General features: G+C 36.7%; 1 protein-coding gene across 7 annotated transcripts in view; it reads left to right on the top strand.

Moving 5' to 3' along the window:
- LOC101738176 (ras GTPase-activating protein raskol) overlaps positions 1–13420 on the top strand; it is a 202503-nt gene that overhangs the window by 24629 nt on the left and 164454 nt on the right. For 4 of the 7 annotated variants that reach the window (XM_062672447.1, XM_062672445.1, XM_038015930.2 and 1 more), the window contains exon 1: positions 12671–12845. The exons of 1 other annotated variant lie outside the window; for it this stretch is intronic. The gene's annotated coding sequence lies outside the window, so the exon portion shown is untranslated. Of the gene's footprint in view, positions 1–12670; positions 12975–13420 lie in introns of those variants that run through there. 2 more of the 7 variants (XM_062672444.1, XM_062672448.1) reach the window with 2 other exon arrangements.

The raw sequence follows: 13420 nt of genomic DNA, 5'->3' as shown, positions 1-13420 counted from the left end.
CACATCATTCAGGGTTCATCATTTTGATCATTTTTGCTAAGGCTTAACTTAAGTTTCTCTTGTTCTCTTGATGTCAACAAACCTCGAATATACAATTGAAATTTAAATTTACGTTAGTCCGATTTAATGGCCGGTTATAATATTACCATGAGGCTACGGCATCATAAGATGTATATTATATCGTAAGACGCATATGTCGTTGGAACAGTGGGACAGCAGTTATGCATTATTTTATTATACCATTTAATACACTACTTTACTACCCATGCTTTACTACACTGTTTAATTATAATTGCATTGTGTAGGATTATGGAGTAATGTTTGCTAATGCGCTTGATCGACGACAGCCAGTTACGATCACATGAATCTTCTTCAAATTTCGGAGAGTACTCAACGGTAGGCAATTACTTCGCTGTGCCTTTGACATTGTTAATGTCCATAAGCTACGGTAACCACTCACTATTAGGTTATACGCTCGATTGACAACAAAGGCTATAATAATGTGAGTCGTTGACTCGTCTACATTTAATGGCAATGCATTGAACTGGCAAAGTGTAAGGACCTTCCATTTTAGACACCATCTTGCTAATTTTCATTATTGTCTTACAATTGACAAAATAGCTAGTAGTAGTAAGCTTATAATTTTTATAATTCGTCTTTTACGCTCCTATTATTTAAACAGAAGGTGTAAAGAGGACGAAGCTCTAACGATATTATTTAAGCATTCAAAACGTTCCAATGTGACACACAAAGGATGCATTCTACACTTACTTGTACAACCGTTATTACTTACAAGTAAGGTAAGGTTTGACCGATAATTTTGGGCGACGACAATTGATTCGATTCGTAATCTAATATATAAAATTCTCGTGTCACAATGTTCGTTACCATACTCCTCCGAAACCGCTTGACAGATTCTCATGAAATTTTTTATGCATATTCAGTAAGCCTGAGAATCGGCTACTATCTATTTTTCATACCCCTAAGTGATTAGGGTTGTCCACCCCTAACTTTTTTTTTTTATTTGGACATTTTTTTTTGTTATAATGAGGTATTATGTGGTTGAATGAGGTTTTGTTATTTTTATTATATATTCCCTCATCGTTCACAGCACTACATACCTCTTTCACTCATTTACCACATCCTACAATACACACACACTTACAATAAGTTAGTTTTTTTTTCTACACTAGATATTCCCCAGAAATCTTATATATGGCAAAACAATGTTTGCCGGGTCAGCTAGTATGTATATAAGATTGCATGAAGAGACATTTAACTAAAGGAGTACAGTTGTTTGAACCTTTTGTGAAGGAAATGACGTACTAAAGTACTACTCACCATTAATCTGTATATGTACGTAAATAATTTATTTATCGTTAATGAATAACACAGAATAGCAAAGAACAGTTTCCAAACATAATACATTCGATTAAAATACCGACATTCAGAAAATATAACAACGAATTGTGGTGGTTCATTTATAACGCAGTGTCACGGCTGAACCGCTAATCTCAACTTAGTGTCATTGACTTTCAGAGCTGTTAGAACAGGTGCTCAGATCTGCAAGATATAGATTAAAATAAGCTCTAAAATTAAATTTATCATCTACACTGCATCTGCCACGGGAATATTTATGTATGACGTATTCTGAAGGTAAACTTAATTATGGGCTTCCGTTTTTGGGACTTCTTCAATTATTTAGGAGAGATTCATTATCGTGGAAATCATGCAGAATTATTTAATTATAATCATTGTGAATATAAAATAAGTTTAGTTCATTACGTGTTTTAAAAAGTTCCGGTCATCGTTCTCGCCGAACCCGTCGCTTGCGACGAAGGGCTCAACGAGTAAATTAACCCACAGACACAGCCCACTGAGTTTCTCGCCGGATCTTCTCAGTGGGTCGCGTTTCCGATCCAGTGGTAGATTCTGCGAAGCACTGCTCTTGCTAGAGTTTGTGTTAGCAACGTCGTCAGGTTTGAGCCCTGTGAGCTCACCTACATGTTAGGGCTCCAATAGCCTCTCAAGGCTATCAGCATAAGTAGGGGAAAAAAGTACCGAAACTGTGAAATCTGATATAGATACCAGCTATGAAGTGCAAATAATGTAACAGGTCTGTCGGCGTCGTTCGTGTGATGTGGTTCGTCGAACAGGATGAGTGAAGACCGAGGAAGGACGTTGTGTGTCGCGCCTGCGATGCGCGCCGGACGTTTTTTTTTTTTTTTTTTTTTTTTTATTGCTTAGATGGGTGAACGAGCTCACAGCCCACCTGGTGTTAAGTGGTTACTGGAGCCCATAGACAACTAACTACAACGTAAATGCGCCACCCACCTTGAGATATAAGTTCTAAGGTCTCAGTATAGTTACAACGGCTACCCCACCCTTCAAACCGAAACGCATTACTGCTTCACGGCAGAAATAGGCAGGGCGGTGGTACCTACCCGTGCGGACTCACAATAGGTCCTACCACCAGTGATTACGCAAATTATAATTTTGCGGGTTTGATTTTTATTACACGATGTTATTCCTTCACCGTGGAAGTCAATCGTGAACATTTGTTAAGTACGTATTTCATTCGAAAAATTGGTACACGCCTGCGGGATTCGAACACCGGTGCATCGCAACAACGAATGCACCGGACGTCTTATCCTTTAGGCCACGACGACTTCAAAACGTATGGGACATCGCTCAAAACAGTGACCTCATCGGAACCGTTATGAATACGAAATCGTTTGCTATCAGTATTAGGCTTCGAGGCACCTGTTCGTATGCAAATTGTTGTTGAACGAATGAGGAAACAAAGTCAAGGAGATGCGGATTTAAATGCGCATATGGAATACTTGATTTTGAACGACCTATTCACAAATGTTATAGGGTTGATTTTTCTTAATTTATCGCTAAACCGTATAACTCGATTTACTTTTTGAGACAGTTGTTATCGTCTGCAGGCATCGGTGAGCTACGTTGCTTGCCGCTAAGGATTACATTTAAACATCTTTGGTAGAACACCGCGTTGGGGGCAATCCGTAGAGTGTTGATTCCAGGATCTAATGATACGTAGTAAAACGGTTTACGGTAGCGAAACATGTACGAAAGTACGCAGTGTGGTCAAATAAGGTGTTTTGGTGGTACATCAGTAAAAAAGAAAAAAAACGGAATCATCTCGAAAATTTACTTTGGCAGTCAAAGATACAGAGTGCTAAATTGCCTCCGTAAACTTAAAAGTGCCATTCGATCCAGGTAGGAAGGCCGAGCCTGTGCTTTGTAATATATATTCTTTTTTTTTTTTTAATATTAACTGTCAAACAAGAAAAATTAAAATTGTCAGTCGTAAAGGATGAGAAACTATAGACATCATAGACGTGATTGCCACCGCTTGCTTTGGAGACATGTGGTCGAAGTTCGATGTGTATTTTAGAACGGCAGTCCCATCTTTCCATTAGAAAGTATGACTGCTTCGCACCAGAATTCGATGGAGGATGATGGGCATTCCCGCGTGGCGTCACAATTCGCCCGACCACGTTTAAGTTCTATGAGGACATAGGATTGCGCATTTGTGTAATAGGACACTGTACCTTGATCTAATTATTAAAATTAATTTGTAATCAATAAAATATAGCAATCTCCATTTTAATACAATTTGTAAAAATAAGTAAACATGAAAACTCTATTCACCACGTTGTAATTTAAGACATTGGTGGTTTCTATATATATCTTTAAGTGTAATATTACTAACTTATGTAAGTAAACGCAAAATTGCTCAAGGAAATCCACAATATATTAACTAATACAATAGAATACAATGTATTAATTACTTATTATGAATAATCACATTATAAAAATTCAAAACTCTTGAACTCGCTTCATTATATGATATATCACATTCAATAATACTTTCAGAAAATTATGAAAACTCGTATTTATTTTTAAACTTGCCCTCGTGACTATGCTCGACTGTAGATTTTGTCAATCAATTCATAATTAGATAAAAAAGGTTTTATTTGAGGACACTTTTATATATAATGGGACTATGGAATGGAATAGAAAATAATATTGCATCGCACTGCCCGCCATCGGAGTAGAGTTCATCCATACCTGGAGGGTTCATCCACAGTGCGTTTCAAGAGTTTTTTTTGGTTCCTACCAGCTTTTTGTCACGTACCATCCGGCTTTGGAATGAGCTCCCCTCCACAGTGTTTTCCGATTGCTATGACATGTCCTTCTTTCTTCAAACAACGCTTGTGGAGAGTACGGATAACGGTAATCAGTGGCTTGGCTCTGCCCCTGGTATTGTTGAAGGCCATGGGCGATGTTAATTACTCACCATTAGGCGGGTCGTGTACTCGTTTGCCTTCCATGGCAATAAAAAAAGCCCAAACTAACTCCTAACCTAACTCTCATGCTTGGTTAAATTTTCATTTTCTTTGGGATACTCTTTCGAACTACTACAAGTCGCTGTTCCTTTTTTTTGTATCGACGCACCATGCCGCAATTCATTTACGTCAGTAGATGGGTCGTTTTCAAATTTGGGGCCAAAAGCGAGTTATTCGATTTAATTCTCATAACCTTAATGTTACCGTAATTATAAGTACAGTAAATTTGTTGTCATGACAACAGGCACGTGGTTCTATAACTATATACAATTCGTAGACACTGTTAAATTAGGAGTTATAAATTAAAAACTAGGCACCCCAAATCTCATTCGTATCACTAGTTCGAAATTCAAATTCTAACTGTTTTGCTATTTTTCCAGTAATGTGTGTTGAAATTCGGCAATTTTATTTAATGAGTATGAAAACTAACTGGATATTAGAACATTATTAAAAACAAATGAAGTACGATTTGTAAGCTTTTTAAAAAGTTCCTATTTAAGTTAATAAGTGAATATTATATAATATTTTCAATAAATGAGTGATTGACTTGATTGTGATGAAGCATTTTTTATTCTGAATTTGCCTAAACACAAAAAAATTTATGGAAAATTGGAGAAAGCTTAAATTCATGAAATCGTTACTTTTTGGTCCCAAAATCGAAAACGACGCAGGTCCAGTTTCTATGCCCAACGAATCGTTGTTTCTAGATAATACGTGAAATCTTAATACATAAACAAATTCAGTTTCGCTTTTATAAAATTAATTGTCAATTGGGAATCACTTGTGGTTGTATTTAGGTTGAGTAACACGAATAAAACCTCTGGCTTTGTTTTTCAGAATCTCATTTCGTCTCGTCGGGGTTCACAATACAGAAATTCGTTTGTTTCAAATATAAATAATGAATAAATATGAGACTTAGTCTGTCAACAACGTAGGGAGAACGATTAAAATAAAGTTTCCAATAAATAACCAAAACTTTTAGTTATATACTTAATTAATACTATACGCCACAACGGAGTCAATTCTGTTCTACTCGCCATTATATTATTATAACTGTCTACTACAATATAATATTTTACGAATAAGAATAAAAACTTTTATGGTCAACTGCGCCATCTAGCGGCGAGTAGAATACGATTTACAACAACCGAAATAATTCGTTAAGTATATACTAGATGGCGCAACTTGAATCTAGTTAAAAATCATAATATAGATGTCACTATTTTACAATATCTTATTCGTTTTTAAAAATTAAATTAATTTTAAAATCTTTGTAAAATCAATTGACAACGATTTTTACCCATATCTTTTGTCTAGTTTTAGTAATACCATAATATATTGAGGTTTAACTCATTTGTTGTTGAGTACAGAATTTGAAAATCTAAAGAACTTTATTAAAGTTCAGAAACATACTATTATTGTGACAATCAGTCTAGAAGACGCTGACATAGAAGATGGTCTAATTAGAAGCTTATAAAATTGTATTAAATACGTAGTCTCATCAGGTCAACGACTCTAAAATTTTATTTGTGAATCGTCTGGAGCCCATGTGGGCGTCATTGTTCCCACCACGTGCTAATTACTTTAGGATTGAAGAAACTTTATTTGAAGCTGTCATTTTACTGTATGATGTAATTCATTAAACACCTACGAGGGCTGACATCACTCGCATTTCTAACAGACTCTGCGCTTCTCTGATATTAAACTATCCCCTCTTTATGAATCATATGGGTTTCTGATGTAGAGTGGCATCAATTATTAATTGTTGATTGGTTCTCATGACCCAGTTTTTGAAGTGAAAACCGCTATAGCACCGTTGTGATTTCAAACGAAAAAGTGACACTAAAAACAGATAAACGTATTCACAGGAGAAGCCTGCGAGAACATGAAAATGAAATGAATTCTTCTGAAGATATCATTTATATCGCGTACACATAGTTTTTCCTTATTTCTGCTGCGAAACAGTCCCGTGTATTGGTTTTCAATGTTTGAAGGAAGAACAGTTACACAAAATGATTGAGCCTTCAACAGGAGTGATGTATGATACATATTAATTGTAGACACAATAGTGGACGCGTTTTTTTCATTAGATGGTACGAGCACACTGGCGAATTAACGCGTAAAAATAAAATAAAAATCTGATTAAAAGCGATTAATAGAGTCCACAAGCGGTATGGCGTGAATGACGTAAGGTTTTAGCGTGAAAACCTGGCCATGCCCTGCAATATTATATCAAGTCTATATATTTATTATCTGTAACTGTATGCATTTGCATGAAAACCCAAATTTGTTAAAATTACTCGTGCGCTATTTATCACACGGTGATGTTATTAAGACAAAGTTTTAATTAAATTTGATTATAAGAACGCACAAGCGCATGTTAGTGTTTGCAAATTCGCCAGGCTGAGCTTCGCCGTGAGCTCGCCTTCACTTTTGGTGAAATTGGTATAACTCCTCGAGGATAAATAAATATCCAATCACGAAGAAACATTAATCTTAAAAGGTACGATCATATTTTAATGTCCGAAATACATAATGCTCTAAAAAACATTTTTTTTTTATTGCCTTTGTAGGCAGACGGGCCACCTGATGGTGAGTGGTTACCGTCGCCCATGGACTTCAGCAATGCCAGGGGCAGAGCCAAGCCGCTGCCTACCGCTAAAATTCGAGATTTTAACATTTCGAGAATATCAAATTTAACGACCAAATGTTGAATTCAAACAAACTTTTGCGTTCTAATGCGTTTGCGTTTTTACTTGTGGTAGGACCTCTTGTGAATCCGCATGCCTATTTCTGCCGTGAAGCAGCAATGCGTTTCGGTTTGAAGGGCGGGGCAGCCGTTATAACTATACTGAGACCTTAGAACTTATATCGCAAAGTGGGTGGCGCATTTACGTTGTAGATGTCTACGGGCTCCAATAACCACTTAACACCAGGTGGGCTGTGAGCTCGTTCACCCATCTAAGCAATAAAAAAAAATTGAAATTGTACGACCTATATACTTATTCAACCTGTCTTACAATTTTCTTTGAAACGATAATAAGAATAAATAAGAGAAAAAGTATTTTATTGTATTTTGTAGTACATATTCAAAGAAAACTACAATTTAATAAAACATTAAAGAGTAATCGATTATGGCATCGTACGTGTTCTATCGGCGTTAACATGCCACGTAACGTCTTGAGTTTTTTTATTGCAACACGATATCGAATGAAATTATCTCAATCAATTAGAAATTATTGTTTTTACATTTACATTTTAGTCGAACCATTCAGTGTGGCAGTCATTTCAATCTCTCACTGTTAGAAAATTTAGTTTGACTCGGACTACAGTGAATTATCGAGTGGCCTCGTTAAATTATTTTTGATAAACAAACTTTTCTGATCTATTAATGTGTTTTGAAGTAATTTATTGTTTGGGTGAGTGATTGTATTTTAGTTATCTATTTATTGCGTTCGAATTCTCAAGATTGACAGTTGGGTATTTATTGTGTTCCTTGGAAATTATAGTAAGGTATGGTTGTTAACTGTACATGTTAGGTCTATAGTTATTTTTTTTTCTGCCTTTCCCCGTTCATAGGCTCAACGGGATCTTATTGGTCTGTATTTTCTCATTCATACCAGTTCTCGCATTTATGCCTCTCGCACTTTCACGCTTCATACTACACGTTCATACTTCACCTTTCTTTCTTATCCGGGAAATTACTCCCGCTACTTTATTATACTACTTGTAGCTATATTTCTTAGTTTAATCGGGGGAATTAATTTTTTCAGTGTTGTTATCTTTATTCCAAAAAAAAAAAAGACGATTTTGTTATTTACATTATAGCATTTTTAGGATATCTTTACATTACTAATTACTTTGTACAGTGTTCTCTTAAATTCATAGCTCAATAGGTTTTCTGTTGTCTCTCCGATCGCCTTGTTCGTTAGTGAATTTTACTACTAAACCGCCGTGTCCGAGTTCAATTTCCGATCAAGGTAAATATCGACGCTTGAAAGGCAAACGTGACTTAGCGACAATAACTGCTTTGTACATAAATGATAGGCAATAACTGATAGGCCTAAATGATAGGCATATTCGATGCACCAAAAAAATTTATTTCTAGGTCTATTAAAATCATTTCAATCCTACAGCTACTAGCTAGATTCTACTACAGCTAGATTCGTTAAAATAAATTTTGTTTTCGTGTATTTCAACTTTAAATTAGTCTACTGTAAAGTTCACGCATTGTCGCTTAGTCACGTTGGCTTTCAAGCGTCGATATGTATGTGAAAGATATTTTTATTTAGGGTTTTGAGTTCTTCACTGATGGTATTGAAAGTGAGTGTAGAAAGGTACCTTTTTGTCTGTTTCCGTCGTGAAGTAATCATATGTTTGTAGGGTGGGAGAGTCGCTATGCAATAATATTAAGAGTTCGATCTCAATCTCAAGTTTTTTTTTAATTTTTTTTTTGCTTAGTTGTGTGGACGAGCTCACAGCCCACCTGATGTTAAGTGGTTACTGGAGCCCATAGACATCTACAACGTAAATGCGCCACACGCCTTGAGATATAGTTCTAAGGTCTCAGTATATTCAAGTGTCAGTCAAGTCAAGTGTTTTTTTATGTTTTATTGCTGAGATGTGTGGACGATCTCACGGCCCACCTGATGTTAAGTGGTTACCGGAGCTCATAGACATTTACAACGTAATTGCAGCCACCCACCTTGAGATATGAGTTCTAAGGTCTCAGTATAGTTACAACGGCTGCCCCACTCTTCAAACCGAAACGCATTACTGCTTCACGGCAGTAATAGGCAGGGTGGTGGTACCTACTCGTGCGGACTCACAAGAGGTCCTACCACCACTACTACGTTCACTTGGTAATGTCTATAGGCTCCAGTAAACAATCAACGTCAGGTCAATCAACATGAGCTCCTAGACGTACAATCGTCGACTATCGCCTCGACAACCCATCGGTCAACAACTAAACTCGCGGCGTCTTAGGGGTAGCTAGGGGTAGTGTAGTGTTAGTGTAAGGGTACTGTAGTAACCGCGGGAGCCTCCTACTCTGCCCGAGTTTTAACCTCGGGTGCAGATCGGCTATCCGGTGAGAGATTGCAAGGGGAGTCGCTTGGGGATAGGGGCCAAAACATCTTTGCGCCACGGGTCCACTCCCAACATTCTACAGACCATCAAGTCCTACATACCCCACGCGCCCCCTAGTGGCAGATACGGAGTCCTCGCATAAGTTTCAGCCTTCTGCCTGAAGGAAAAGAAAGGTAAACAGAATAGCACTATTAATATTAGATTGACTAGGCTAAGTACCGCTATGGTAACAGGTTTTTAGCTGTATCTATTAATGTAATATCGACAGGTGCAAAGAATAACATGGTAACTAAGTTTTAGCTAAACATGAGTTACAATTTATTCTTTGCAAGTGTCGATATAGTCTTTCAACGTTATTTTCACGAATTTTATGACTTCTGATGAACTTAGAAGCTTGCACACGCGCCCACGATAACTTTATTACTTTGGATAGCCGTTCGACCAGAATAAATAAAAACATTTTGATTTCAATTTTGGATTGTTATTCAATAGTGTTATTGTCATTTTTTAACTATATTCTGAATAAGCCCTATAGTCAGATAAAGTCAGATTACTATCTGTTATCAATAAGATCACCTGATGTGATAATGTCAATTTACTTTTCAACGCTAACTTGCTTCAATCCATTGCTTTGCTAACTTATAATCAATATTTAAAGAGATAAAATACCCAAGACGATAGATAACTTACGTTAGGATGACCCGTTTTAAACACTGGTTAAATTTTGATCACATCGTTAACATTTAATTAAGTGACTTTTCGTAAACTTGCTTCGCAACGTCCTCGTGGTGTTGCCGATTATCTGAACGAGTATTGCGCAATTAGTAAATGTAGTGCAATGAGAACGAGGCGTACGGACTCCGCGCTATATAATGTGTCAGTAATCATTACGGGCCATAATGGCCCAAGATAAGCAACCTTTGGCTTTTCAATTACGCTCTATTAAGCAACACAATACAGTTTCCTTGCACAATTTCAATAAGGGCTTGAGAATAAAATGGAACTCGCGTTGTCTCTTTATGATTATGATTATCATAATATGTCGTCTAACGTGGCTACGGTAAAAGTTACTGTTGGATCTGTGTATTGGAATTGAATGGCGTCGTTACTATGAGAATTTAGGTAAATAGTAAACTATTAGTGGCCCGCTCCGGCTCCGCTCGGGTCTTTAACAAAAATTTCGACGTTTTATTTTTTAAAATAAAATAACACTTATTGCGGCATAATTACAATAGTTAGACATATGCTGTCGTGACACTTTTTGTAATTAATAATGTGTTCTACAAAGTCTTAGTACATTATTTTATTCTATCATTATTTTAGGTAATTTTTTTACACCTTGGGTTACATTATTGGAGTTTTAATAAGGATCCCTAATTTTTTTCAAAAAATATTATAGCCTATGTCACTCGGGAATAGTGTAACTTCCAAACAGTGAAAGAATTATTCAAATCAGTTAGTTTCGGAGCCTATTCAATACAAACAAACAAACAAATCTTTCCTCTTTATAATAATAGTATAGATTATACTATAATGAGCCCTGTTTAGTTTAATAAATAAATATATGTATTATTATTGTTATTTTAAACAGCTCTCCTTAGTAATTAAAACTTTGATCTCAAATCTTAAAAAAAATGCTTGGCCTAACTAAATAGTTGACGTAATTGTGTCGACGTGGTGATTAAGTTTATTGAGTCCATAACCATTTTTGTATGAAAATTCAATCCTTGTTAATTCACTTTTGTAACGTTTATGTTACTGTGTCAATTACCAAAGCAGAGGAAAACAAGAGGATCTATTTCGAATCAATTAATAATAGTACAATAACAAATGTAGTGTACGCTTGTAATTAAAACCAGCAGGATATTCATTTAGTGTTCAACTACCAGTTTATAATTCGAGTGACTGTTTTAGTGCCAGTAATTTTACCTGATCGTCTAGTTAACGTGTAGCTAACAATATATTGTTTACCCTATGTATGTATGTCTTATATGTGAGTCGACTATTATCAAAGCCGGCAATGTGACTTTTGGACAATTATTGGTAAATCAGAAAAACGAATTATTGACTTTGTATTCCATTGGCAGTCACAAAACTCTTCTGAACGAAATCTTAGATAAATAACAGGTTAAGTATTAACCTTTATTTAATGCAGGTTTTGAACCGTATTCTTTGAAGGAGACGATTATATTCAAATCAGTCTGTATTGACATATCAATAACATTTTTTTGTCCAAATGCACAGATTGCCACCTTTGATAATAGACAACTCATGTGGTATAGATCTGCAAATTAAAAATCAACAATAACTAGTCGTAAATATTCGAATGGGTTATTAATAACTTAATCTGTATTTCGTTACATTCGAGCATTTTACGCGCAACCCACCCTTCCGATTTTAAGTTTTATCTCGACCACCCTTTTCACTGAAAAAATAAATAAAAGTGACAACTCCCTGCCCCTGTTTAGTTGTCACCTTTGTTTGTGTAGGCTCGGAAACTGGTTCCCCTAAAGGACGTGACGACAAGCGCACTATCGTAGTTAAAGTTTCTATAGTAAATTTCTTTGTTGCGCGTGTGATGCACGGGGCTCATGAATATGGAGCGGGATTTGTTTGTGACATCGGTGTCCCCTGCGAGCGATAACGGTCCGTGTGTTGTTTGATGAGCGAGCGTAGAGACCAGTGTGCTTAGCTTAGTGCGAGGTTTTTAACGTTCTCGATAGCGTAAAAGTTAGCTCATATTTGTATAGAATCGTTTACCTAAGTTTGCCGCTAGGGGCGCTGTTCCAACTAAATAAAAATCAAATCCGCAAAATTATAATTTGCGTAATTCCTGGTGGGACCTCTTGTGAGTCCGCACGGGTAGGTACCACCACCCTACCTATTTCTGCCGTGAAGCAGTAATGCGTTTCGGTTTGAAGGGCGGGGCAGCCATTGTAACTATACTGAGACCTTAGTACTTATATCTCAAGGTGGGTGGCGCATTTACGTTGTAGATGTCTATGGGCTCCAGTAACCACTTTACACCAGGTGGGCCGTGAGATCGTCCACACATCTCAGGAATAAAAAAAAATTACATACAAAACTGGGTTAACTTTTACGCTATCGAGAACGTTAAAAAACTCGCACTAAGCACACATCTGCGGAGAGATGAGCGGGTCCCGAGGAGCACGGTCACCGAGCGCGCTGCGGCAACTCGATCCAGTCCCAGTCGCTCCGAGCGCGATCCGGCACGCGCACCTCTACGTAGCGCGATCGAAACGAATTTAATCGAAACATTCGAATGTAACCGTCACTTTACGCCTGACGGTCTCAATCGGAAAGTGACTAACGTTGTGCCTTGTTAGTGTCAAGTTCAGTGATGCAGGATTGTTTACTACGGTCGGCAAACTATAACGTTATAAATTCATGGCGATAAACGGGATAGGAGGAGGATTCGAGTTCATTTATGAATGATTTGTTTCGAATTTGAATAATTACGTTCATTGGCTTTATGACGTCAATTTCAAGGCAATTATTGACCGTTTTAAATATTTAGGCAAAACTAAAATATGTAGATTTAAGGAGCATGATCTATGCATATCTTCATTACGTTTTGTATAGTCAATGTTTAAACTTTTCGTAAATAATTATGAATATTTTTTTACAAAATCGCATTTTAAATATTCCGGAAACTACTTACTACAATCAATTGGGTCGGTGGTTAATGTAGATAATACAAATACTGAGATACACGAAAAATACTGTGTAAGTTCATTGATAAATGTTAATAAATTTAGCGAAGACTAAAAGTGTTTCTTCATCAGTCAGTAAAATGTCTCGCAGTAGTACTTCACGGCATTAGTCAGAAGATTAGTGGCTGAGGCACAATATCGATCTCCGTTCCAAGGATGCACGTTGGATGCCAACATGAGGCTTCTGTAACATATTGGACTAGACCAAAGCACTTAGTATAC

Source organism: Bombyx mori, chromosome 15 (genome assembly GCF_030269925.1).
Source record: "Bombyx mori chromosome 15, ASM3026992v2".
Lineage (NCBI taxonomy): Eukaryota > Metazoa > Arthropoda > Insecta > Lepidoptera > Bombycidae > Bombyx > Bombyx mori.
This window is presented reverse-complemented; position numbering and strand designations above follow the sequence as displayed.